Consider the following 24,299-nt stretch of genomic DNA (forward strand, 5'->3'; position numbering starts at 1 on the left):
TTCTTGCATGCAATTCGGTTCATACAAAACCTTTGTTTCAAATCATAAGTAAAGGTAGACATATCTGGCCATGATGAGCTGTTGAAGCTTCCTAGCTTGGTGTGTGTCGCCTTTAATATTTCTGGTGCGTTAGGCACTTAGGGTAAGGGTAGGACGGGTGCTGTCCCTTACTGTAGTGAAGGTCTCAAATCTTCTTGTTATCGTGTGGCAGCTTCTCTGGATTCTGAAGATGCTACGCGGCAGACATTCAGGATATGAATTGTACAGCAGTAAAAAGAAACTAAACATGGTTAGAGAAAGCTCTAAGCACGTACTCCCTCCATCCAAAAAAAATGCAATCCTACGGTTTAAAATTTGTCCCACAAAAAATACATACATAGAGCAAAGGCTGCCATATTCTCTTGTGGGACTCATCCTGAGTAAGCTGCTGCATGTAGAAAAAAAAATCAGATGCAAGGCTCATGACCGATGTGGTGCCCTTTCCTCCACATGTTTGGGTCTTCTAGAACATTCCGCACAGGCTTTTTTCCAGAGACTTTAACTATGCAGGGGTATTTTTGTAATTTGGTATCATTCCTTGGTAAACGTGTTTGGTCCTACAATTGCGTTTATTATTGGACAAAGGGAGTAAGAATTCCTTGACTCATAACGAACTCAGAAAGTCATCAGATTATCTCTGAATCGAAGTGAACTCACACATATATATATCAAGATCGCTCGCTCAAACATGTTAATTGCAGTTACTTTCCCCCAAGAATATTTCCTTTTTATTATGGTGTTTGGAGGAAAAAATACAAGCGTTGTGCCCCCAGTCAATGCCTTGTGTCCTCCATCTAGCCTCCACGTGTGAACAAGTGCTCATAATGCGCCAATGCCTGTGCCCTCCATCTAGCCTCCACATATGAACAAGTCTCATAATGCGCTTAGCTGTGCCCTCCATCTAGCCTCCACGTATGAACAAGTGCTCATAATGCGTTTTAGCTGTGGGTGAAGGTGAACAAGCCTCCACACTATTCATCTTGCCAGAATACAGAAGGCACCATGTAGTCACCACTAGGGATGAAAACAGTACGGATATTTTCCGACCGTATTCGAAACCGAATCCGTTTAGAGGGGTTGAGATCTGTTCGTATCCAAGTTCGGATATCCAACATCCGATACCATATCCATCAGCATGTTCGCTTGCTCGTAAACGACCGTAAATTTCCAGCCAGGAACAGTGTTTTTCTCTCACACCAAACCAGCCAGCAGTAAATAATCCACGATACGATACGGCCTCCCGAACAGGCTGAATATCCGAATACTCAAATCGCATATTTATGATGTCGATATCTAATCGTATCCTATCCGACATAGTTGACACTATCCGTATTTGAATCCGAATCTGGACAGAAATATGAAAACAAATGTAATATCGGTGATATTCGTCCGTATCCGATCCGTTTTCATCCCTAGTCACCACCATCACTTTTTTTAATAAAATCCAACAAACGTGCTATATACTCAATTCTACACAGGCCAAACATGCAGATTTCTCCCTGACCGCTGATCTTTTTCTCAAATCGACAATCATCTTGGTTTCTAAGGGGTACATGTCCCAGAATTGTTCAAAAGTCATGTGTATCTTTATTTGTTCAGTAATGTCTACAGAAATTCTGCGACGATGACGTCCATTTGCAGCACATTTGACGGAAAAAACAGAAGGGTAATTCCAACTCACTCTAAATTAACTGTGCTGTAATCTTATTCGGCTTGATGATCAGTGCATGATCGAACAAATTAATGCCAAAGACAAACACACTGCGACTAGTATTAACACTTATATACTGCCGCCATAGCTATTTATTTGTTGAATCTACGTATAATATAACCCAACAACTGACGCGAGATCAGCAGTAACAGTGGCACTTGTGGTGGCCACTGCGGAGCTTGCACTCGCCGCCACGGCAAGAGGTCTGGCACCACGAGTTGCAGTCACCATTCTGATCCGAAGAGCACCCGTTTATCTGGTTCTGCGAGCCCCATGAATGATAGTCGTTGCAGCACATAGGATTGGACGAGGCTGCGGCAACACACATATATCACATGGACAAGAAACAAAGCATGCATTCGTTAGCTATTAGTTCTAAACAAAACAGGCAAACGATGGCATTATAGGGCTGCAGCTGCTGAGAGAATAAGATGTGTCATCGTCATAGTCAAATTACCTGCCGAGGCAACAAGAAAGGCGAGTACGATGAGCACAACTGCTGCACCTGTACGCTCCATGATCCTCTTTCTCTGTATAAGAATTTCTTTACGAGCTAGCAGAAAATATTTCTATCTCGATCGATGAGTTCGTCTTTGGGTGCCTATGGCTATTTATACCCGGAGACTGCATGCCTTTGATTCTACATTGTCCAAATTATGGAAATTATTATTGTTATTTACTACATTATGGAAGTTAAATCGTTCCAAATTGTTCCAAAAATGAATGCCTTCCAAACCAACATAGAGGACGTATGTAGAGGAGGCCGGTTTCCAAAGTTCACTTGGAGGCTATGCATGCATAAGGTAAGGCAACGCAACGTGCATGCGATTCAGAACCATACATTCATATAGGTAAGTACGTTGCTAAAATTAATACAATACGATTTTTTATGTATTTGTGAGACTATTATTTTGTTGAAAACTAAGAGCTTCTCCAATAATTCATAAAATCCACTCTCAATCTTGATATTTTTGGCAGGAATGAAAATTGAGAAGTTGTCTCCAACAATTCCTTATCCCAACTTCTAATGTTTCCGGACTTGGCAAAATCGATTGATATAAGCGGAAAGATACATGTGGTGGCGACTTCTCTGATTCTCTCATTGTTTCTTTCTTCTCATGCCGTAGGCTCTTCCTTGCATGTCCTTGCATGCCGTAGGCTCTTCCTTGCCGTATGTTTCCCATTGTCTACAGAGACCTGCTCAGGGAAAAAGAATCGAATTATTGGTAACAATCGTTTTTGTCAGCATGTAATCAGGTCACCTGATTAACACTGATCAAGATCACACGTCAAGATCAGTCAATGCTTGGATTGTTAGGACTGTTATGTGCACCTGCTACGCTTCAGGTGTCTTATCATCTACTCCCTCCATTCAAAAATATCTGTCGTTTTCATTTTTTGAAAAACAACTTTAACAAAATATATATTAAAATATTAATATTAATGATACATAATTGATATCATTAGAAAGATCTTTGAATCTAATTTTTAATAAATTTACTTAGAGTTACAAATGTTACATGTATTTTCTATAAATCGAGTCAAACTTGCGGCACGGAAACAAAAAAAACGACAGATAATTGGGGACAGAGGGAGTACTCAAGATTGGACGGCTCAATCTCTTATATAGTAGTATATATGCTTGTGATTGAGTGCGCGGAATAGATAATAGCGACACAAAGCTGTGATAACCAGTTGACCCATAGGTCAGCACACAATGCAAGCAGGTCATTAGATTAGCACTGATCGACATCACGCGTCAAGATCGTTCAATCAATGTGGTCGTCAGGTTATTAGCTCCAACATCGCATCAACCATGATCTAATTTAGCCCGATCTCCAAGGCATACAAACTTTATTTCAACTTTCATCTCCAAGGCATGTTACCAACGGAACGAAAGTGTGCATGAACGTACGAGCTAAGATAAGACAAGAGAGCAGGAACAAAACCTGTTGTGCCTTTTATTCGTTGCTACTTTTCACCTTTGTTCGGCGTGCGCCATGCATCTTGCGGGAACGTTTCCTCACCTTTGCTTTGATGTTTGATCCATGCATGAATGTACATGGACCATTCCTGCTTGCTCCATGCATGTCTGCACATGGCATGGCTCCTCCTATCAGAGCTGAGCTCTTGCCCATATCCCACCATAAAACTTTGTTTAGCAATGCAAAGGTATATATACCTTTGCATTGCTAAACAGGCCTTAACGTGCGGTGTAACACAACACACATTGCTACATTTCTCATCCCCTTCTAGCACATTGGCGAAACACTAATGCAAACGGCATTTGTCCACAGAACGCTAGCAACGCTATGGTGCCAACTTTCTGATACCTACGCCTAGGTAGCCTTTATATCAGCAGTCAGCAGCCAAGAGCCCAAGACCCAGGTGAAGCTGCACGTACAAGACTTGCATTGTGCAACTAACAAAGAGCACACGCTCAAGAGACAGGCGAGATGCGAAGGCTAGAGGCGGTCCTTGCTGCATGGCCTTGCGCCATTGCCACGGTGGTGCTGCTAGCTCTCGCGACGGGAGTGGCTGCGGCCACCGAAGCGAAGCATGACGTGGACGGCGTCGGCCACGTCGTCTCGAGGATCGGCACCACCGCAGCACCATCGTCGACCATCATCAACGTCACCGCGATCTGCCTGACGACGCCGTACCCGAGCGCGTGCGAGACGGCGCTCTCGTCGTCGCCGGCGCCGCCGGGCTCGTCATCATCCAGCAGGGCCGCCGACCCGTTCGCGGCGTCCGTGCAGTACGCGATGGCCCGGGCCGCGGTGGCGCGGAACGTCTCGGCCGCGCGTCGTCCCCGCGGCGCCAAGCATCTGCCGCGGCGGCCGCGGGCAGCGACGCGGACGGGGTCCCCACGTGGCTCAGCGCCGCGCTGACGAACCAGGCCACGTGCGGCGACAGCTTCGAGGCCGACCCGGTCTCCGCGGGGCGCGAGGCCGTGCGCGCGCGCGTCTCCGCGCTCTCCCAGTTCATCGCCACCGCGCTGGATCTGCACGTCAACAAGATCAAGTCTCACGAGAGCGGCGGCGGCGGCTCACCGTCCGGCTCACCAGCAGCGGCGTTCCCGTCCTGGGTGACGCAACAGGACCGGAACCTCCTGGAGTCGTCGTCGCGTCCCCCGCGGGAGCGAGTGGTGGCGTCGTTGTGGCGGACGCAGTGGTGGCGCTGGACAGCAGCGGGACGCACCGGAGCATCAACGAGCGGATCGCGGCCGTGACTGCGGCGAGCGGCGGTGGCACAGGGGCGAAGCCAGGATAAAATATCGCCGGGCTCCATACAAACATGTGATATTTTTCAGATAAAAGAATAAATCTAACGTTATCCCTTTTAGACAAGAGAAGAGACCACTTATCACAACCTAAAAATACCAAAAAAAGCTCAAACTAAGTTTTAACATAATTTGAATCAGACCACTTATCACAATATAAAAATACCAAAAAAAACTCAAACTAAGTTTTAACATAATTTGACCATACACTACTGGAAAACCGAGATTTGCCTAGTGTTTAATGGTTTGCCTAGTGCCAATCGTCGGACACTAAGCAAAGAGCTTGTTTGTCGAGTGTTAGACCCCGGAGCACTCGGCAAAATAAAGGCACTAGGCAAAATAACGATTTGCCAAGTGTCGACACTAGGCAAAGAAATCCACTCGGTAAATGACCATTTTTCCTATTGTCAATACTAGGCATACCATCACACTCGGCAAAGGCTGCCGGAGGGCAACCGCCGTTACCATTTTGCCGAGTGTCTTCCGTTAACATTCGGCAAAATTAGAACTTTGCCTAGTGTCTCCGGACGACACTAGGCAAAATGGCCAGTTTGCCTAGTGTCTTACAGAGACACTAGGCAAAATATTTTTTTCTTTTTTTGATTTTAGCTTCCAATTTTTTTCTGTAGCTTTCCTACTATACCTTGACCAACATGTTGAAAGTTGGCACAATTTTATGAAATTTTGCTATATTTCTTTAGTTTATTTAATTTCTTTGAATTTTTTCGACAAATGCAAATTTGAACTGCAAGTGTGTCGAATATTGGCAATTCATGAATGCAAAAATGATATTCATGTTAGTAAGTGTTAGTTGAGGCCGTATCCAGAAACAGACCAAAAATTTCACACATCTTCACGTCGAGACATGACCACGAACTTGCGAGCAAATAGTTTTTAAATTCTATTACATGAAAACGGAGTCTGAAATTCATGAAACTTGTCGACAAGTCAAGATATCGCATGCGGGTGCCATGATAAAAATTTAAAAAGATTTCGAGCACATCGTCACGTATGATGCTTAGAAACCCTAATATCTCCACATGTGATATCTTGACTTATCGATAAGTTTCATGAATTTCAGACTCCGTTTTTATTTAATAGAATTTAAAAACTATTTGCTCGCAAGTTTGTGGTCATGTCTCGACGTGAAGATGTGTGAAATTTTTGGTCTGTTTCTGGATACGGCCTCAACTAACACTTACTAACATGAATATCATTTTTGCATTCATGAATTGCCAATATTCGACACACTTGCAGTTCAAATTTGCATTTGTCGAAAAAATTCAAAGAAATTAAATAAACTAAAGAAATATAGCAAAATTTCATAAAATTGTGCCAACTTTCAACATGTAGTCTCATTTTATGTAGGGAGGCTCGATAAAAAGTTTGAAGACCAAAATTAAAAAAAAATAAATAAGTTTGTCTAGTGTGCCAGCTAGACACTAGGCAAACTGGCCTCTTTGCCTAGTGTCTCATGGAAGACACTAGGTAAACTTATTTTTTATAGTGTTTGCCTAGTGTTGGGTTATCGACACTCGGCAAAGTTAATTTTCAGTTTATATTGTTTGAGTGTTTTTTTATTTTAAAAAAAAATTTCATAGTTCAAAAACATTCATATTTGCCCAGTGTCAGATCTAGGACATTAGGTAAATCAATAGAAGACCGGTACTACTTGACCTGGTCGGTACTACCGGTAGAAGACCGGTACTACCGCTAGGCCAAAAACCAGCACAACTGTGAAGACCTGTAGTACCGATGAACTTCCGGTACTACCGTTCAGGCCGGTACTACCGGTAGAGTACCGGTACTACCGGTAAGTCAAAAACTGGCTTAGTTGTGAAGACCTGTAGTACCGATGTACAGCCGGTACTACCGGTGTATCGCCCAAAAAAATTGAGAGGGGCAAGGCCCAACCAGCCCTTTCCTGGCCCAAGCCGCCCCCCTCTCACACACCCACCATGGCCCCACACATCAGCACCTCTTCCACACATAATACACCACCAGCAGCCATCCCTCTCTCTCCCATCTCTCATTCACATTGGCAACCAGAGAAGAGAGAGGAGAAAGGAGAGGAGAAGGGAGAAGAGAAGAGGAAGAGGAAGAGGAAGAGGAAGAGGAGGACGCCCCTCCCACTGCTGCAGCTCGTCGGAGGAGCTCTACCACGCCACCACCTCGCCGAAGTTGGGGAAGATAAAGCCCCATGGTCATCTTCAACTTCAAGACAAGGAGAAGCTTTCCCATGGTCGATCTCTGTCCTTGAGCAACTCTGAGCCAAACTGCTGCACCTAGAGGTCTTCCACGACATGCAAGAGGAGTAAGAAGAGGTGCATCTCCCATGTAGATCGACTTCTTCCCCACCATTTCTCGCTGCCCTAGCTTTGGGGGTAGCCAAGGTGAGGTGATTCTTCTGTTAGGTCTTCTAATTGAGGTGTTTAGATGGTTCTTGGTCATGGGGATTAGTGTTTGTGTGTGGGGGGGGGGGCACCATTTGGATGTCAACCTAGGGTCTGCTGCCCTGTAGCTCGAGCAGTGCTGCTGTTCGTGTGGTTTAATTGACCTAAACGATTTTTCGTCAACAAGTTGATAATAAGGAAGTTGTAGAGGACCTTCAGATCTGTTTGCCTGTGAAATTTTATGATTTTAGCATTAGTAGTTTGGGAGTTATGATTTTTTTAAGCAAGCAGCTTTTTCCTGACAAAGTCTGGACAGAACTAGATCTAGGGGTTTTTGGAGAAAACATAGAGGCATTATGGGACTCTAGAAATTATAAGAGATTTGTAGTACTTTTCATTAGCTTTCTGGATTGGTAAATATCATGATTTTATCCCATCAGGTTTGAGAGCTATGAATTTTCAAAGTTCGCTGTCAGGTTTGGACTGCATACTGAACAGATCTGAAATTTGGTGTTTTCTGACCATGTTAGCATCAAAACTAGCTTTTGTTGATAACTAGGGAGTTGTAGTGTTTTTCTTGAGCTTTCCAAATTATTAAAGAACAATAGTTTTGGTTGGCTAGAACTCCAGCTATGAGTTTCTGAAGTTCTCTGTCATGTTTCATCAGTAAAAGTTTCAGTTAAGGTTCGTCATGATTTTGGGCATCCTGATGACCTTTGATGCAAATTGGAATAATACCAAAGTTGTAGATAATGGATTGATCTATAATCCGGTAAAGTTTCAAGATATTTTGACATAAGGATTTCAAGATATAAAAATATTAAGTTTGCTGTCCTGATTTTCGGGCAGATAATGACTTCTGCTTTCATTTACAGTTTATGCCTTCTTAAAGGCATGATAAAAAATAAAGTTTCTATACAAAGGTTATAGGGGTTCCTCTATAGATTCCATAAATGTATTTCTTTTCTACCATAGCATTTGTGTATTAAAAGATACAAAAGTTGAATCAGCACTGCTGATGTTGGCTAAATTTCCAGAGTTTTGTCAGGCCTTGTTTGTGGGGGGTTTTCCGAGCATAGGAAGCATTTGTTTGCTGTTTATATACATCTTTGGTACTGCTGCAAACTGAAAAAACATGTATGTTCAGGTGGAGTCACTTCGAGATGCAACTAGCGTCCGTTTTTATCGTCGGTAAAGGCAAGTAAATGTAGCGGTGGTTTGCTACCGTTTTGGCTTGATATTTTCATCACGTACAACTTAATGTCTATAATAATACCATACCACTAATAATAACCAGACCTTGTGATCTTGGTTCATGCAACCATATTTGATTGCGGTCTTATTTATTTATTCGTGGTGATTCTTTATTCCATATTGGAATATGTGGTTAGTCCACAACCTGAAGAGGAAGTGGAAGTATCATTGGTGGTTTATGTTAATTTTATTGCAGCATGCCAAGTGCATTGCATCATTAATTTGCATTGAAAGTTATGTCGTTGACCTATGGTCACGACCATACCGGTACAACATCATGGGATGGAGCTCCACACCTTGTTGGGTGTGCAGGCAGGAGACATTTCGCATTGCATTCATATGCATACAGCAAGTATAATGAAGTGATATGTTCATGTTATTATGAAGATCTATCTCTTGGCGATGCTCAGAACTGGAAGCCACACATTTTATATTAATACTGTCATGTTTACTTTATAAGTGGAACTCTATGTTAAATTGTTGCTTAATTCAAATTGTGGTTTAAATAGCTTGTTAAAACAAATTTGCTTGTTGAGATGTTTCATCTCACCCTTGCTTTACTCAATCCAGGTACTTGACGTTTGCTTGGAAGGGGAGGGAATTAGCTGCACGTCTCACACTTTTTCTTCATTAAGGGACTCGGTATTTAAAAACTTAATAATGTGGTTCTGCTTATTAGACTTGAGAGAAAATGTTGAAAGTGTGATGGTTATACTTATTCATTTTGGAGTAACTCATTTATTTGCTAGGATGTTCTTTAATTTTAGTTTGGTGCTCCCATTTACACATTTATTCTTCTGCTTTGCTTATAAATACAAACGAGGTGCTACCAAAATCTTTATTGGTTATGCGTGGCTGTTATTTGTGAATTTTAGTGGCATCCCGGGGTGTTTATGAATTCTAGGGTGTTACAGTTGGTACCAGAGCAGGTTATAGATTCTCGGAAAAATAGATTTAACATGACACACTTGCACATGTAGGGTGGGTAGCGTTTGTATAAGATGCTAAAAGCTTTGAAGATTGTGGTGTTTGTCTTTGCTTAAGTTGTCTTGATGTTTATGTTGTATGTCATCACTATTGCTAATTCTGATCGATTACAAAGTTTATTTGTATGGTTTTGAGAATCTCACCGTACAGGGGAGGTGCTGCCAAAATTTTTAGACATCTTAATTCGTTTTGTTTTTATTTGCAGGAAAAGAAGGTGAGAAAGGAGCAGAGGCGACCCCGATCGTCTTCCTCACCGGTGTCGGTCTGCCTGCACCGCGTCGCCTCGCCACTGCACCGACCCTCCACGGCCCCGCTAGCCTGACTCCACCGCCACCTTAGGTATAACCCCTCTTTCCGTATCATGGTTGTAGGTGGCGAAGCCCAGTTAGGCGTCTCCCGTTCGAAATACACACGGTTGGAGGTATGTAAATCTTTGCATATCGATAACCGTATGTGTTTCGAATTGTCCACGTTTTTTGGACAGCCCGCGGCTGCGTAGATGGATTAGTTTTCATGGTCTACTCCTATCCGAGATAGAGTTTCGGTATCACCTCCCTGTTGTTCTCCGGATACACTCTCCTTGCCAGGACATGTATTTGGAGAACAACGGGTAGGTGCTGCCGAAATTCATTCTTAGATAGGAGTAGATCATGAAAACTAATCTCATCTACGCATCCGCGGGTGGGATTAGGACCTATCCTCACCTATTAGATGGTAGGAACACCGTGTAGATGCAATTGATGCTTATATTACTCGCTGATACATATGTTAGAGGATGGATGACCGTGAGTGGATGTACATGGGCCACAGAAGCAAGGTTGATTTCACCAAAGAATGGATATGCAAAACGGATGAGTTCTTGGAGTCAGCTTTTGGCGAGGCTGGTGGCAGACCTATTAAAGCTTTGTGTCCCTGCAGCAAATGTGCAAACAGAAAAAGGCAAAACAAGGTGAATGTGGGTAAACATCTAGTGAATAATGGGTTCACGCCGAACTATACCCGGTGGGTCCACCATGGTGAAGGCCATCGTATGAGAGAGGAGGTAGTGAGACCACGTCTGGAGGGTTTCGATGCTGATGCCGGGGTAGCGGACATGTTAGATGACTTTCACGAAGCACAGTATGTTGAAGGACGTAGGTTGGAGGAGATGGATGCAACAACAAAGGCATTCTACGACATGATGGAGTCAGCACATAAACCCCTGCACGATAGGACAACGGTTTCTCAACTAGATGCCATTGGACGTGTAATGAGGTTCTGCCGAAATTTTTTATTGACGGTATCCTTTTCATTTTTTTCAGCATCAATCGGGCGTGGCATCAAATCAAATTGGAGGGTCGCCGGCTTCACAGATTGGAGCGTCACCGGCACCACAGCTTAGAGCCGAATCAAGTGAAAGGGTCGCCGGCTTCACAGATTGGAGCGTCGCCGGCACCATAGCTTGAGCCGAATCAAGTGGAAGGGTCGTCTGGAGCATCAAACCACGGGCCTCTTCACCCTTGACAATCGTCGTGATCAGCTTGTTGTGAACTTTGTTAAGAAATTTGGTTGTGCACTTATGAACTTGTGAACTTGTGGCACATTTGGACTTTTGGTATGAACATGTGATATATGTGAACATGTGGTTCTTATTTATGATTCATGTGATATATTTGTGGTGTTTGAATATGATTTATATTTGTGTCACAAATGGAATAATCAAAAAAAAAAAAAAATTCAGCTTCTGGTTACTTTGCCTAGTGTCAGGGGTTAAACACTAGGCAAAGGGGCCACACGTGGCACACCTGGGAACAGGCTTTGCCTAGTGTCAGGAAACTGACACTAGGCAAAGTAGGCAGTTTGTCTAGTGTTGGAGGCCTGACACTAGGCAAAGCTTGGCATATTTGCCTAGTGTAGGCGGCCTGACACTAGGCAAAGCTTGACATATTTGCCTAGTGTCGGACGCCTGGCACTAGGCAAACCTTGCATACTTTGCCGAGTGTCAGACCTTCGACACTAGGCAAAACGTCCGTTACGATTTTCACCGTCAGTGGAATACTTTTGCCGAGTGATGTCCTTGACACTAGGCAAACACTTTGCCGAGTGTCCGAGGTTTGACACTCGGCAAAGTGCTCTTTGCCTAGTCCACCTCTGCCGACCCTTGTTTGCCTAGTATTTCTGGGCCTTTGCCTAGTGCCTGCGGCACTAGGCAAATCCCGCGATTCCAGTAGTGATATAAAGGAAGAAGAAAAATGCACCGTAGCCGTCTCCAGCAATGAGAAGTCTGGATGATGCGCTGCTTATTGGCTTCACTATATTGTAATTGAGTTCATTGACGTAACCAGCGATATTAACTTTTAGCTTGTGATAATATAATACTATAAATAATTTCAATAACAAATAATATAATAGTATAATATTATGAATAATATTATATATAAGCTTGTACATTACTGATATAAATATTAATCTCACTACCAAGATTGTTTAGTTGTGTTGACTATTTAGATTTAAAATATTTTTGGGGCTTAAACAGTGATATAAGCGATTTAGAATTTACCTAATTAAATATTCTCTAAATTATGCAAGCTGCAAGTTGAATCCTTAATTTTAGGCTCCACAGCTGTGCTGGTACAGCACGTTTATGAAGGCAAGAAGGCTAAAAAATGGCCGAGACTACTGGGCTTGCCTCTTGCCTTTGGTTTATTATGCGGCTTGCACAGTCGCATCGCAAGCCTAGCCAGTCACCACGCTAGTCTGCTGGGTTGCCGCTGCGGTCTACCGGGGTCAAACAGTTTTTTTGCTGGGGTCTGCGCTGGCCAAAATTTGTAGAGTACGTGAGGCTGTCGCTGAGTCGTCGGGGTCGGCCGACCCGGACCACATCACGTAGCTTCGCAACTGTGGCAGCGGCGGGAGGAAGGTGATACACGTGAAGGCCGGGCGGTACGTGAAGAGCGTGACCATCTCGAGCAAGCAGAAGAACGTGATGCTGCTGGGCGCCGGCAAGGGGAAGAGCGTCATCGTCGGCCACAAGAGCGCCGGCGAAGGCTACACCACCTACGCCTCCGCCACCGTCGGTACGTGATGCTATACGCGTCTGCATTATTCATCTTCTCTTGCACAAAAGCTACACGCCTAGTTGCAAAGTTGGAACCTTTCACGTGTGGAATGAAGTGATTTGTTGGCCTAGAAAAGAGAGTGAAGTTAATCTTCACTCTTCCGTCTGCACTCTGCAATGTAAAAAGCTTAAGCTCCTAGAATGCATGGTAGGGTTTACAACTAGTCTTTTTGTACTATAGCTAGATTCAAATGGGCAAAGCAAAGCGAAAGATGCGTTGGTTCGATTTGATCGTTTGTTCCCTACGCATTTCCATGCTCTGTGTTCTGTTGACATCTCATCTACACCTGTGTAGCACACACCAAGACTGCACGAATCATCAATGCATGGTTCATGTGGTTGCACCATGCATGCATGGGGCACCGTCAAATGCAGCGTCGACAGCGACGTCTCACTTGCCATGTCGCCCACTCTCTTCACCCTTTTTTCTAGCTCCTTTGTTATTTGTGCTTGACAGTGCACTCCCATTGTTGTCTTCTACACATTCTACTAGTAGTAACACTAATACTAACACCTTTCATGACCATATCTCTGCGTACTTACGTGTGGTACAGCTGCGATGGGCTCGGGCTTCATCGCCAAGGGCCTGACGATCCTCAACACCGCCGGGCAGGGAAAGGGCCAGGCGGTGGCGCTGCGCGTCGGCGGCGACCTCTCCGTGGTGTACCAGTGCGGCATCCAGGCGTACCAGGACACGCTCTACGTCCACTCGGGCCGCCAGTTCTACGCGGCCTCCGACATCGCCGGCACTGTGGACTTGTCTTCGTGCTTGTTTAGTTCCTTAAAAACTTTCCCAAAAAGTGCTACAATAGCCATCACATCGAATCTCGCGATACGTGTATGGAGCATTAAATGTAGATAAAAAAAACCTAATTGCACAGTTTGGTTGGAAATTGCGAGACGAACGTTTTGAGCCTAATTAGTCCATGATTGAACAATAATTGACAAATAAAAACGAAAGTACTACAGTAACCAAATTTCCAAAATTCGCGAACTAAACACAACCTTCGGCAACGCCGCCGTGGTGCTGCAGAGCTGCGACATCCAGGCGCGGAGGCCGAGCCCGGGGCAGGAGGACACGGTGACGGCGCAGGGCCGGACGGCCCGAACCAGAACACCGGCATCTCCATCCACCGGTGCAGGGTCTCCGGCGCGCCGGACCTCGGCGGCACGCCGGTCTACCAGGGCCCGCCGTGGCGGAGGTACTCACGGACCGTCGTCATGGAGAGCTTCCTCGACCGGTCGGTCGCGCCGGCCGGGTGGCTCGAGTGGTCGGGGCAGTTCGCTCTCAGCACGCTGTACTACGGGGAGTACGGGAACACCGGGCCTGGTGCCGGGACCAGCCGGCGAGTGACGTGGGCTGGAGTGCACACGTCACTGTCCAGGTCAGATGCCGTGAGGTTTACCGTGGCGGAGTTCATCCTGGGAGACGCGTGGTTGGGTGGCACTGGAGTTAGCTATATTTCTGGACTGTGAGCTGAATGTCGTCTGCTCGTCAGTATATATGTGTACGTATTCGCCTATTCGGTGTCCGGGGACCGATTAACTTACGTCGGATCAACCAATTTTAATGAATAAATAAAAGATGAAAAAATTTGAAACGCACGCGCACGCTACTCCTTGTACTTTGAGACTGAGTCCGCTTGAAAAGTACCTCAGTCGTGATCTCTTGAGTACATGAATAATTAATAGACCGGCCTGTTTGGTTGCTCACCCACCCTGAGGTAAATTTTGGCGCTGCCAGAGTAATTTGGCCAGTGTTTGGCTTAATTTGTAACCGAAGATTGGCTAAGCACATGAATATTGGCCGTGCTCGTGTAAGCTACGATTAAGGGCACTCCCAGCACAGATGGTTCTACGATAGTTGTCGACAGAATATCGTGGACAGTCCTTCGAGGGGTATCCCACGAAGTTAGATTGATCGATAGAGAAGCGTGTGATCAAGAACAAGAAGACAATAGAGACACACGAGTTAAACAGGTTCAGGTCGTCAGTATGACGTAATACCCTACTCCTGTAGTCTGTTGGTTTGTATTGGCTATCGTATGATATTGCGTAAGTTTGGAGGGGATCCCTGCCCGCCTTATATAGTCCGGGGGCTAGGTTACAAGTCGGTTAGATCTGAGAGATAACCGGAAAGTAATAACAGATTACAGGAATTTTGGGATCATATGTATCCTAACAGATCTCGTAGTATCTTCAGGATATCTTCCTGGTGTCATGCGGGAGGCGCCGAGCAGAGTCGTGCCCTGCAAGCCTTTGTCTTGTGGGCTAGGCCGCCCCTGGGGCCGCATCCCATGTGGTCTGCCATGGGTATTCGGGGTCGTAGCCCCCACAGCTAGTCCCCAAGCACCTTGTACCCGTTGTGCAACGTCATCTTGAGCTTGTCCGAGCAGGTGCGAACAAAGCCGAGCAGTCAAACTCATGGTCCGACCATCGTGATGAGTCGTCGAGCAGTTGTGAGCAGTTGCCGAGCAGTGTGAACTGTCGCCGAATAGTATAACCCAAGTACGGCTTGCCATAAGGGTGTAAGGAGCTCAAGTTCAGAATCAAAATTTCTTCAGATTGGACCAAGTGTGCCCACTTAGAGTCCGACCACGAGAAAAAGAGGTAGTCTTTTTCAGCTTCAAGAGGCGGAGTCTTCCAGATTTAAGCAAATACACTCACCACAAGGTGAAGTGTGCCCACTTAGTCCCCGAGCCTGACAGTAGATGACGTAGTCATGTGGTGCCAGGGTCCAAAGTAGAAGAATAGTAAAAGATCAGCCGATCAGGCAGCCAATCCCCGGGCGTAGCCCCGAAGTGAGAAAAAGCACATTCACCGTAAGGTGAAGTGTGCCCACTTAGTCCCCGAGCCTGACAGTAGGTGACACAGTCACGTGGTGCCAGGGTCAGAAACAACAGTCAATTGAAGAAAAATCCCCAATGCGGTGAGGAACCGAGACGTAATACTAACGCAGTCCCCGAGCCACTTTAGGAAATCTTGGAGAAAACAAACCACGAAGACAATACCGAAGTAATGGCTGTACAGTAGTAGTCACTGAGCCATAACAATTGGCGGAGAAGTCGGCGAAAATTCAGCGGGCCGTAACAAATTGTGGAGATAAATTGGTGATACGGCCCGTGGTTGCACGAAAGTCTAGGTAACGGACCACCTTGCTATTGCGGAGAATTCGGAGAGGCGTAAATCACTAGAACGGTTTCCCAAAACCCTCGAATGCGAAAGGGTGGGAAAAGTGCTTTATAACTGTGTCGCCGCATCCCGTGTTCCCACCTTTGCCACTTTGCTATTTCGTCTTCCTCCTCAGCCCTCGCATTTCCAGATTTGCATCCACACTTGCTGCTGCCGCCAAACCCTAATAAGATCTAAGAGATGGTGCCAAAGAAGGGAGCTGTGAAACCGAAGAAAACGAGCCCCAAGAAGGCTAGCACCGGAGCCAGGCGTGATGAAGAGTGGGTGCCATCGCGAACGGGAGAGGCAGAGCTCAACAGATTGGTGGAAGCGGGCGTTTTGCCTGACTGTGTCACCGCCGGATGGCGGCCGGCCCTCGGTGAGCCCTTCCCCATGCCCCATACTGACGAAGTGGTTGTATTTGAGGATTATTTCTCACGCGGGTTGGGATTTCCTATTCATCCATTCCTGATTGATCTGTTGGAGCTCTAGGTGGTTAGTCTGTGCAATCTCCACCCCAATACCATTTTGCACATCTCAATCTTCATCCATTTCTGTGAGGCATATGTTGGAATCCTTCCCCACTTCAACCTCTTCCGTCACATGTTCTGGCTGAAGAAGAGAGGCGGCGGTGGTTCCAAGGTGGTCGATGGAGTGTACCTTCAGCTACGCGATGGAATGGCGGGCGAGTACCTTACTATGCCGCTGAACACGTCGCTGAAGGGGTGGAACGCTAGGTGGTTCTACATGAAGCAGAGCCATCTAGCTATCCGCTGCAACGCCGACCACATCCTGGAGAGCCAGAAGAGCTGGTAGGAGATGCCAAGCAGTGCTGATATGGAGCAAGTGTGGGAGCTCCTTGGCTTAATAAAATGCATGAAGACCAATGACGGATTGGTGGCGGTGAGCTTTATAGTGCACCGCGTTCAGCCCTGTAAGGAGAGGGCGCACCCAGCCTTTGAGTTCAAGGGGGAAACCGATGGTACCCGGGAGAGGCTAGAGATGCTGTCAAGGGATATTGTTGAAGAGCGGGCTATAGAGCTATTAGCTCCTTTTGCCTCATTCAACATGTCAGGGTATACGAAGCCCTTTAACTGCAAGAATCTGCCTCCTTAGGTAAATATCTCAGTTGTGTATTCCTGATGCTTTTTATCTTTTGTCATTACCGAGCAGTGGACTGATTCACTTATGCGAAGGTCCACTCGTAGGATAGGGCAGTGTATTTTTTAGGTGTGCCGAGGGGCGACTGGCCGCCGGTGGTAGATGCCGGGCCACCAACGTAGCCCGAGGAGGGAGCCATCAGCATCTCATCGGAGAGTCCATCCTTGGTGTCGGAGAAAATCCGGGGGAAGAGGGCAGCGGCAGACGAGTCGGCCCAGAAGAAGAGAAAGATGGCAACCACCGCTCCCCTCAAACCGGGCAGCATCTCGCTTGGCGGTGACCAGACCACTCGAACGCGAAGGACCACGATGTTCAAGTGGTCGGATGACGATGAAATTCCATGTGCTCCTCCATCGAGCACTGAAGCACCTCTGCACAACACGCACACGGAGGTACAATCAAAGAGAGGCGAAGAAGTCCCCAAGCAGTGGGCGACGGGAGCCCCCGAGCAGCAAGCGAAGGGAGTCCCCGCTGGGCAAGCGACAGGAGTCCCCACTGGGCAGGTGATGGGAGTCCCCGAGCAACAGGTGAGGGGAGTCCCGGAGCAGCAGGTGGAGCAGAGGCCGACTATGGAGGAGGCGGGACCTCCACCCTAGTGAAGGGGAGTCAACCCCACAGCTACGCCTGGGGGCTCGGGTAGGCAACGCCGGTTCAAGAAATTATACCGGCAGACCAAACCATAAGTATCCTTGCCTTGGAGTTACTTTGCTGTCGTTTCTTAGCTTTTTTTGGTGCCTGACAAGATGATCTGATGTAGTGCAAGGCGTACAGAGGATCCAATCCTACCCGTCCAGACTGTCGAGCAACCGAAGGCTGGTCCCGAAGAGGAGGTGCCGGTAGACCCCATCCCAGAGTCCTAGGGTGCTCGGTGGCTTGTGGAGGAGTCAAACGCCGCTGTTGGTAGACTTGGCGGCGACGAACAATTAGCGCCAACAGCAGACTGGTCAGTGACGATGCCCGAGGAAACAGCGGGAATCGCTAACTCCTTAGGAGTAGAGGTTGGAGTTGCCGGCATCGCACTGGCATTGGGACCGGAGAAGCCTACAGTGCCAGAGGAGCAAGCGGCGCTGCCTGAGGCGTCGAAGGGCATGGTCGGACATGTCATCCGGCCACTGAGCCCGTAGGTGGTGCCTTCGGCTATGGTGGAGGAGGATGAGGTGGAAGAGATCGAGCGTGCTGAAACTTGACCCCAATCTGTTTGAATCCTTCACTAGCGTGACGGCGAAGTGGTGGTTATCGAGGAGGAGGACACCACTAAGGAGATGAGGAGACTAAAATCTGCCCTCGCCATAGTATTGAAACAAATCGAGGTCAGTACTGCATCTAGAGTACTCGTCTTTGACGTTTGAGATCGAATTCCATTATTGTCATTGTGCATTTGCAGGGGATAACTCGGACTGCCGAGCAGTGGCACCAGCTAATAAAGAGGATGGAGCCCCTCACCGAGGAGAATGAAAAACTCAGGGAGTCAATGAACCTCACAGAGACATACATCCAGAGGGCCCAGTGCGAGCGAGACCTTGTAGAGTCCAACGCGCGGGACCTGGAATACCAGAAGGGCATCCTATCCGAGCAGCGGGTGACCGCATCCGAGTAGCTATGGAGCAAGTCTGAGTAGCCGACCACTGTCTCCGAGCAACTAAGGGGTGCTTCCGAGCAGTTGGAGCAGCTGCGGAAAGTCTCCAAGCAGAAGAAAGGTATGTCTAATCGGCGAAATTGCTTGGCGTTGCTAAAGTATCATTATTACTGACGACCGCTGTGCTTGTAGAGCAAGATGCGAAGCTCAGCCAGCTGCGCTAGGCCATCGAGCAACTCTGAGAGGAGAAGGCGAAGGAGTCTGGGCGAGCAGACAAACTGGCCAGGGAGCTAAAAGGTGAGTACTTCCTAGTCGGAGTTACTGCTAAAGTGTTTTTCGTGCTTGATGTAATCTTGTAATGCTTGCAGACTACCATAAGAGGGTCAAGGCACAATTTGATGTGCTGGTGTAGGAGGCCAGGACCCAAAGGGAGAAGTTCGACGCCATAGTCGTCGGAGTTAAACCAGTGCTCAACTGCTCGACTTGGAGGAGGCTTCTCAGCCCAACAACAGGCCGCCACGTTCAGGCACTATCATCTAGAGGTGCAGGTGGCGTGGGAGAGCTTCAACTGCGACGCCGTTGTTATTGCCATTACTCATGCCCTTGCGATAGTTCGGTCCCACTATCAATCCGTTGACCTTCAGGCAATAGGGGGTAGATTCACCAAAGGGATGGGCGAGGCGGAGACCCAGCAGCTGGAGGATGAGGTGGAAGATGCAACGAAGGAGCTGGCCGACGACATAGACCTGTTCGGCGAGACGGACGGCGATGGCGGAGCTCGGTGATCTGCTCGAAGAGCTAGCGATATATCTTTCTAGTAACTAAGTGTAAACAAATAAATAGGAGAAATGCGATAGTACTTCAGGGCATAGCCCGCCTACCAACTAGGAGAGTTAAATAGACAAGGTCTACCACGAGCCCTATGATTTAATAACTAGACCTATCGTGGTGGAATACAGAGGATGTATAAGGCTGTCACCACTTGCCACCTACCACAATCTATCTAGAGGCCTAGCCGTATCCATAGGTAATCTGTAGCCTAAGGACCATGCTTAATCTACAGGCTTACTACTTTGATCCGAGCTCTGATGAAATGAGATCAAGGCACCCTAACTAGATGGTGGAATTGGTACTAACAAAAGACTACTACTAATAAGATAACCTATGCTACTAATGCCAAACAACAAGCACCTAAGCTCACTAATGATGAACACTTATGACTAAGTACTTAAAGTAAAGCAAGCAATACTAGAATAAAGTACTGAAATAAATACTAAATAAAGTAATGCAAAAATGAAAGAATTACAAAGGAGCTATACCAAAGCCAGGAGACTCTTCTGGACTCTGAGAAGCTCCACTCCGCTCTACTCCACTTCTAGACTACTACTCTATAGCTAATGCTAAGCTAGAAAGCTAAGAGAAGCTTGGAGAGCTTGGGATATGAATGGGGCACTTCTCCACTGAGCTCAACACCCACTATTTATAGTGTATAGTGAGGGGAGGGGTATTTATAGGCAGTGGCAAGGTCGGTGGAGGACCTAGGGCATCAGGCGGCGCTAGGGGGGCATCGGCCGGCCCTCCATTCCACCGCCTTACGATCCAACGGCGATGGTTGGCTCCCAATGGCGATTACTTGGACAACACATCTCAAAATTCAGATAGGAAGTTGGTTGTGAAGGCTCCAAGTCAATGAGAATGGGCCCATGGATCCATGGCCTTTCCATCATGACCATTGATTGAACCGACTTAAATCAATGCATCCAATTGGTTCTAGAGGGGCTCCCACGGATCAGTGACGTGGCAAAGTGCTAGGGTGGAACCAAGTGGGGATGGGCACGTGCCACCCAATGGGCCCAGGTGGCCCTGCCACGCCCACTTGCTTCCTTGGTCCATGTTTGTCACCATTTTGGCCAAAATTTGTCATATTTCTTGCATACAAATAATTCTACAAGCACAAGTGAAACTAGGTGAATTATAAACATAATTCTACACATGTGATGATGATTTACCTCACTTTACCATGTTTTTGGGTGAAATGTTGATGGTCAAAACGGGTGTTAGTGACCGTCAACAAGCTCCCCCAAGCTACCCCTTTGCTGTCCTTAGCAAAGATGCGGGTTTAGTAAGGAATAGGTGTTGGATTAGGAGTTGCTATTATGTAACGCCCTACAAAGACTTGTATACAAACTAATACTCTCTTGAGTTGAACATGTTAGCATTTAGAAATTTCACCATCAGTCTCAGGAATGTGGGACTCATAGCTTTTACCTTTATACAAGCAATTGCAAGAAAGTGTAGCTAGATAGATACTTTTTGCCTACTTTGGTTTAGCTCAAACTTCTTGGAGGTTTTCAAATGATTTGAAAAGAAAGGTTGCCTAAGTTCCTCAGATTCTATACTCAAGTCACTCAATGGTGTTTTGAAATTCTCACCAAGGCCATGAATTTTAGCCTCAATTTCTATCCTAAAGCCTATGTGGAGCTCAAGGTAGGGGTAAAAGCATAGCTTACTTGAATTGAATCTATTGCTAAGTCAAAACACTTGGATCACAAGGAACAACAAGTCATACAAATTGATCAAGATGTGCATGTGTGTGGTATATTTAGTGGAAGTGGTACTCCTTTGAGAAGTTTCCCTTCTCTAGCTTCTTTTTCATAGGGCATGGCTACTTTCTTTTTTCTCACTCTCTTTCTCTCTCTTTCTCTTATTTTGAACACTAGAGCTTTTTGCTCTTTTATTCTCTCTCATTTTTTTCTATAGCCCATGCCTCTCTTTTGAGCTAAGATAGCATAGAGAGGTAACTTTGATTCTCATAGAGCAATACTAAATGGAATGCATGTATGGATGCGTATCCCCAGTGTAGGAATATCATAAATATGTGGGTGTACCTGATCTTGATCAAAAAGCATGAAAAGTTTCTCTACTCAGATCAACAAGGCTTGAAAAAGCTCAAAACAAACAAGCGACTTTTATTTTTGCTTATCATGTATGAGTTTATGTAAGTATTTGGCTCTGGTCGGAATTTATCACCATTGAGGAACTTCTAGCAAGAGAGTTTAGCATTTTGCAAAACAAAACTCTAGGTTGTCTTTACCATTCCTCAGATAGGTTCAAAGATTTACTCTAATCATGGCTACAACATATCTCACAAAAGCCTATTCTTGGTTCTAGCATTTGCAACCCACGAAACCATTCAACTTAAGATGAACTCTAAGTTTATCATGCTCAAAACTTAAGAAGTATAAGGTTCTATAACAAGCTTTTGCAAAGTATAGCATAGCAACTATTCATCATCTCCAAATAATTTTATCATCATTTTATTAGAGTAGAGTTTCTCTCAAAATAATTTAAAGGCACTCCTCTCTATATTCTATGATCATGAATACTGAAATATAAAGCAAACATGAATGTAAAGAGAGGGTTTAAGATTTTCATACCTGAGCGGGGAGAGACGTCTCCCCCAAGCTTGCCTTTTGCATATGTTGGAATGTCTTCTGGCGGCTCTTTCGTTTCTTTTCTTTATTGACTAACTAATACTACTAGAATGCATAACTGACTAGCTAAACCTATAACTACTAGATAACTTATTCAGCAGGGATGCTACTGAATTTTATTCATTATTACTAAATATTTTTTCATATGTGTTCTTTAAATGCATATCTATCCTATTAGGCATTAACTACTACAAACTTTATTTATTAACATAGAGTAGCTGAATGCAACTAACCTATCATGCAATGTGAAGCAACTTTGTTGGAAATGAAATGCAACTAACTAAATGCAGTAAATAAATGTAAGGAATAGAAAACTTACCTTTTTTGTCGGGCTCAAGGTCATTTGTCCTTGGGCGGAGGTGTTTCCTCTTGTTCCACCTTAGAGGCCTTGTCAGGATCAGGATTAGGGGATGACGAGTTTGAGGACAGATCTTTCTTTTTATGCCATCTCTTTCTATTCTTCTTCTTCTTGATAGGTTTCTCCGGCTCATCAATTGGCTTTGGTTTCTTCATCTTGATTCTCTTTGGATGCTTCTTCTTTACCTATTTCGCATCAAAGAGGGGTTATCCAGAGGCAAAAGCAAATATTTCTTTTCTTCCAGGAAAGTGGAATTGGATTTGCCCAGAAGCCACATATATGCTAGCATTTGCAGTGTTAAGGAAAGGATGACCATGGATTAAAGGTGTATCCTCAGCATTACCCATGTCTAAGATCTTAAAATCTATAGGAACATAAGCACTCCTAACTTTAACTAGTAAATCAGTGGCTACTCCCTCGAGATAACAGGTAGATCGATCAGGTAAGTGCACACAAACTGAGGTTGATGCTAGGTTAGTGTAGAACAATTTATCATAAGTTGCTTTAGACATTATGTTAACACTAGAGCCTAGATCACATAGAGCATTATGGAAGGTATGAGTTCCAATGGAGCAAGTAATCGCGGGGATACCGGGATCACCTTTCTTAATGGTAAATGGGGAATCTAATAAATAGGAACCCTAAGAATTTAAAGCATAGCCATACTTTGTAGTAACAAGGTTGGCTATCTCCATTGTTCCTTCAGGTTTGCCAGAAATTCTATCTTTTTCATAGGATGGGATAGCAACAGCAATTTGAGCTAATTGGGTTTCTATCTTCTTATTGAAACTAAGTTGATTCTTTAAGACAGAAGAAAATTCATCCAATTTGGCATTTATGTTTTCCAACATCTTGTCATGAGCATGTAACTTTTTATTTATACTATCAGTCATGGTACTTTGACCATAAACATGATCTTTCAAGAAAGCATAACTATTATTACCTTGATTATTCAAATGAGAAGAAGAGTAATAATTATTACCTCCCTGGTTGTTGGAGCGCTGATTCCAGCCTTGATGTTGTGGACGGAACCCGTTGTCGGTGTTGACGAAGTTAAGGTCCTCTTGGGTTTCAGGGCAGGAATTGCCCGAATGACCAACATCTCCACAGACTTCGCAAGCCATGTGGGAATCCATGGCTTTGAGTGTCTCTTGGGCACTCACCTTCTCATAATGTTCCACTCGCTTTGCGAGTAGATCCATCTTAGCTGCAAGCATGTCAATTTCTTTAATTGAATGCATACCTCATTTACGGGGATGGAGTCGATCATCGCTCCATCCTTGGTTGGAGACCATCTTCTCGATCAATGTCTTTACATCTACAACATTTAGCGAAAACAATGCACCACCAGTAACAACATCTAAATGGCTCCTATCTAATGTCACTAATCCATGGTAGAAGTTCTGGATCAAAAGCCAGTCTTCCATGCCATGGTGTGGGCATTCGGAGACATACTCTTGCATTTGTTCCTAAGCTTCGAGAATCGACTCATCTGCTAGTTGTTGAAAACTAGAGATTTTATTGCGCAGAGCATTAGTCTTCCCCATGGGGAAACACTTAACAAGGAAAGTGTTGGAACACCTATCCTAGGTATCTACAGCATTACGGTTAGAGTAAAACCATTGCTTAGCCTTTCCTAACAAAGAGAAGGGGAAAAGGCGAAGACATGTAGACTCTTGGCTCACTCCCTTAATGGTGAATGTGCTACAAATCTCCAAGAAATGTTGGCGGTGAGCATTTGGATCCTCATGGGTTTTCCCACAGAACATACTAGC

The 24,299-nt window shown here is 45.4% G+C and overlaps 1 non-coding gene and 1 pseudogene across 1 annotated transcript; both read left to right on the forward strand.

Moving 5' to 3' along the window:
* The first annotated feature begins 4,206 nt into the window (after positions 1-4,206).
* LOC136490267 (pectinesterase-like) lies at positions 4,207-14,240 on the forward strand (annotated as a pseudogene).
* Positions 14,241-23,949: 9,709 nt separating this feature from the next.
* Positions 23,950-24,058, forward strand: LOC136490368 (small nucleolar RNA R71). Its single transcript, XR_010767657.1, has one exon. It is a non-coding gene; the product is annotated as a small nucleolar RNA R71 (small nucleolar RNA).
* The last annotated feature ends 241 nt before the right edge of the window (positions 24,059-24,299 follow it).

Source organism: Miscanthus floridulus, chromosome 10, assembly GCF_019320115.1.
Source record: "Miscanthus floridulus cultivar M001 chromosome 10, ASM1932011v1, whole genome shotgun sequence".
NCBI lineage: Eukaryota > Viridiplantae > Streptophyta > Magnoliopsida > Poales > Poaceae > Miscanthus > Miscanthus floridulus.